We start from the raw sequence: 5,103 nt of genomic DNA, 5'->3' as shown, positions 1-5,103 counted from the left end.
TTGGCCACTTTCCTTCTGGGAATACCGCTACATCCACCAGTCATGGCTCTCTTGCCTATATGATTGAAAGACCAGACAATGCCTAGTTTAATCCAGTGTAATTTAATAAATATTCATTAAACACTTATACATGCCTTTAATATTTGTTTTCTTTCCTACCAATAAAACTCTGGGTACCTATTGTCATGAAATGAGAAAATCTGCACAAACTACTTTAGCTCCATTTCCTGGATAACCTTGGTCATCCCCAAGTTAATTGTGAAATGCCTATGATGTTTGCCTTCTTTCTAGAAATGCCATGTAGCTTGCTCTCTGGTTCTCCCCTCTTGCAGGTTTGCGGGGGCGTGATAGGTTTGTATGGATGCTCACTCACAACTTTGTTTGGTTTAGTGTAAAGTAAGGGGCACTTGATTTTGAACCTTGACCAGGTCTGACCTGGCTGCAGTATAGTCTGCAGCCCCTTGGCCCTGACAAGAAGCAAGCTGTGGGACCCTCCTGTTCTTAGGGAGGTGAGGGTGGGGGGTGGGATGGAGGGTGGAGGAGGGGAGGGTGGCATTGTCCTCATTAGAGTAAGTAGTGAGTTGGTTTGTCAGCCTTATGAATACCAACTTTGTAGTAAGGACATAGTTCATCAGCAAATACATTATTTTGGAGCTCACAGGTAGGATGGTGGGCACGTGCAGATGGATGGGCAAGGCAACATTGGACATCTGTGGTTTTTCTGCTTCCCTTCTCCTTTCATTGGGAAATTTCTTCTTCTCTGTCCTAGACGGTTCTGCTGGATTATTGATAATAGTGCCTCATCCCTGGCTATCTTAAGTTTGTTCAGGCTGCTATAACAAAGTACTATAGACTGAATGGCTTACAAGCAACAGAGATTTATTTCTGACAGTACTGGAGGCTGGAAGTCTGAGATCAGGATGCCAGCATGATTGGGTTCTGATGAGAACCATCTTCCACTTTGTAGACTGCCGGTTTCTTGGACCCTCATGTGGCAGAAAACAGAGGCAAGCAAGCTCTCTCATGACTTTTATAAGGGCACTCATCTCATGCTTGAAGGCTCTGCCCTCACAACCTCATCTTGGCCTAATTATCTCCCAAAGGCTCCATCTACTAATACCATCACCCTGGGAAGCAGGGTTTCAAGATATGAATTTTGGGAGTACACGGATATTCAGTCCATAATGCTGGCCCATGGGGGTAGCCCATGACCTCGGCTTGGCCAAATCCAATCTTCCCCTCCACAGGGATTGGGCCGAGGCTTGGGCATATGGCCTAAGTAGGTCAATCATATCCTTCCATGGAGGTCAGTATTGGGCACTGGGGCAGATTTAGAGCCTCTTGCTTTTGTATGTAGGGAAAGCCCGGGTTATAAGAGAATGAGGCCAGGATATAAAAGACGAGAGATAAGTAGAATAAAGAGATGGAAAGAGACAAAGCAAAAAAGAATATTGCTATTATTTGAGTCCCTGTGCCTGAAGAAACCCATCTTTTAACTTCCCAGTTTACCAGCCACTAAATCTACTTTTCTATTAAGGTTGTTTACATTGGGTTTCTTTCACTTATGATGGAAAGGTGACTAACATATAGGGTTTAGGGACCAATACAACAATGGTTGGCCACTCGTCGACTAACTACTTGGCTTTGGGAATCTCCTAACAAACCTACATATCTCTTTCTTCACTTGTAAGTGGGTTAAGTGTGGGTAAGTGGTGGGCACACAGCCCTCTTAGGAAATGTATGTGGAATAACAGGAATAACGTAGGTGGAAAGTAGCTAATAGTATAGGGATGGTATTGGGTTTCACCCTATGCGATGGCCAATATTTGTTCATTTTTTGCTCTACAAAAGAAGCAGTTTTGTGTGGTTAAACTAATAGCATTTCTAGTTTACTGAGAAAGTAGAGCCACATTGTCAGTTAACATTTATTGAGGGCTTATTATGCACAGGCTTTGCTCTAGATACTGTGAGAGAATTAAAGACAGAGAATCCAAGGTCCCTGTTCTCAGGGAGACCACAGCCAGTGAAGGACACACAGCTCACTAAGAAACCATTGCTATAGTGTTGGCCTCACTCTATAAACTAATGAAAAAGAACAGTGCTTTCCTTTTTTTTTTTTTTTTAAAGATTTTGTCTTTATCAATGAAATGTGCCTCATGCAATCTAAGAAGGATCAAGATAGTGTCAAATTCAAAGAAGAGCTCTGACACCACACTTCCTAGAACCCCTCCTTTTGCAACTTCTCTCTTTGAATCCTTTTGGAACTGTCACACTTCAGCCCCAAGAGTCAAGGATCAAGGAAAATGCTCAACACAAGACTCCTTTTCAGTCATCTCTGTGCCGATTTGCCCTGTCGGCCTGAGAATTTTCCCCTTTTGTCCCTTTTGTCTGGGAGAGAACCAACTTCAAATCTTATCTGTGCTGCATCAAATCCCCAATTTACATCAAGCCGAGGCTGGGGAATAATAATGGGACAGAGCTCAAGAATAATGCAAATTTGCTATGACTTTAACTCCCCATGTGTAGCTGTGGCGTTCGAGATGCCCATTTATGTCCATATTTTTTGGTTTAGATTTCTAGGTGTGGTACAGCAATCTGCTGTGATGGCTGATTCTAAATATCCCAGTTTCAGGGTGTTTGTCCTCCAATTCTCCCGCAAGTAAGATGTGCTTAAAACAGAGCCTTGCAATTTGCCTAAATCAAGCTGGCTGCTGATAGAAAGAGAATCACCCATCAAGGACATGGCTCTTAACCTTCTTTGAGTGGCCATGTGGTTAGCTTTCCTTTGCCGACTCGCAGGAGCCCCATGACTTCTTCCCAGGAAGGGGTGCTTCTCAGCTTTGAATAAACAGCATTCTTTTCCTCTCTTCTCTATTTTAGGTCCGGCTCCCTCCTTTTACTTAAAGAAAAAATATCACCTTTATGTGAAATAACTTACTCTCTTGCCGAATCTGTCCATCAACATAAGAAACTTGGGAATGCCTTAGCTGGCCTATAGAACAAGGGCTCTAATTTACGTGCAGTGGGCTGACAGAGTAAAAATGCGTGTGGGAAAGGCCATAGTCACTAGCATGCAACCCTGATGTTTGAATTTATCCTTTGTAAACAACAGAGATGTTTTTCTTCTACTCGTACACAAACACAACAGTTTAGTGTAATCCAAGCTGTGGTATGTGGCCGCAGAGCTCTTCTGGCATTGGAAACCCTCACGCTTGTGTACACACATGCTACAAGGGCCATTCCCGTTGCTAAAGGAACTCATGTCACTTTTTCGTGAATGTCCTGTGATTGGCAGGAATGCTGGCTGTTGTAAGTATCATATTGTTCCGTGGTGGAGAATATATTTTATTGCTAGTTCAATAGCATTTCACAGTTATTAAACCAGAGTCATTGTCTCTGGAAGCTCCCAAAGGCTCAGAAACTTTGGGGCACAGGGAAAAAATACACACGCACAAAACCTGTCAGTTATCCCCATTGTTGCGATGTGGCTGTCATACTCTGCCTGTGGTGTTTAAAATGTTTTGGGGCAAATGTTGAGAAAGTGGTTTTTTAAACATATCACTTGTAGCCATTTTTTTTTTCATGAATAAGAATTTGTGGGACCACATTTGATCACAAAATTTATTTTGAAATGCTTAAAAATAAAAATACTTAAAGAATGGCACACTTATATTATTACAACTACACATTAAAGCACGTAAATTAAAAAAAAATGCTTGCAGTATTAGCAGATATGGCCAAATATCTCATAAACCCTAAGATGAATACCTGCCTGAAATCATGGCTATGCCCAAGTAGAAGGATCCAAGCAGGGGATGGATGGATGTTATCAGGGGGGACCATATATATATATATATATATATATATATATATATATTTTTTTTTTTTTTTTTTTGCAAGTAAGAGCTCTCCCAGGTTATCTCGCAGATAATGGAAATATCCCGAGTAGATGACCTTGCACAATTGGCAGGTGTTAAGTGACAACTGAAAATTTGCCAGGAAAAAAAAAGGCAGTCTCTTTGACAAATCTAAGTGTTCGTAGGGGGAGATAGTGCAGGACCTTGGCTGTTCTGTAGGGCTAATATGAAATTCCAGCAGGAGCACATTGCCTTATGTGGGTCACCCCAAGGAAGAAGCACTTAGGGTCTTTAGCAAACACCCAACTTCTTGGAAATTTGACTAATGTTTCGTTATTTCTCCTGACAGCACTGAGCCAGCTCCTGCAGATTTTGCTCTCTTCAGCTCTTTGCGTACTTTCTGTATTGTTTTCTTTTTCTTCTTCAGAGTAGAGTTTGCGAGGCCCTGAGGACCGCGCCAACACTCCAATCAGCCAATGCCTGGTTCATCTTCTGCTGAAAGAAAAATATATTCTTATTTCTCTTCAAGTGTTTCTGGCAACAACTGGGCGTGGGCAGAAACTTGTGTTTATCTAAACAAGGACAGAAGATGTATGATTGTAAGATGTATGCTACCTCTCTTAGCACTTCCGGCAAACTCTTCTCTGATGATGGCACTCTACGGCTAGTTTCTAAGAATCTTCTATCTTTCTAGAAGTAATTGCAACTTTAAAGGAATGTACTCTGCTCCCGGTTTAGAGGAACATGCCTGGAAGGATATATACCCAAATGGTAGCATGGTTATCTTCAGGGGATTTGGGGTCATTTTTATCTTTTTTATATCATTCTGTATGTTGTGAGTTTGTACTTACCCCGAAAAAGGGTAGGGTATTTTGCTAACAGCCCTTTCCACAAGCTATTCAGCGTTGTGGTGATTCTTAAGGGGTTACTTGTAAAATGATTGCGCCTCCAAAGAGGATCTGAGTATAAGGACTGAGTCTGCTACCTCCATTTGTGCATCACTTTGAATAAGTCATGTTTTCTCATGTAAGATGAGGACAATGTCATCCACTTGTAGAAATTATGTGAATCTAAGGACATAACGAATGGGGAAGGCTTTGATATATGTGAAGCGCTACCCATACAGGAGGGCTAGCAATAGCAATCATTTGTGAGCAATCGATGGGGCAAATGTTGACCAAGGAATCTGCGATGAGAGAATGAGCACAGTGGTGACCTGAAACACACAATATTTCATTTTTGTTAA

Source organism: Vulpes lagopus, chromosome 13, assembly GCF_018345385.1.
Source record: "Vulpes lagopus strain Blue_001 chromosome 13, ASM1834538v1, whole genome shotgun sequence".
Taxonomy (NCBI): Eukaryota; Metazoa; Chordata; class Mammalia; order Carnivora; family Canidae; genus Vulpes; species Vulpes lagopus.
Note: the sequence above shows the minus strand (reverse complement) of the source record.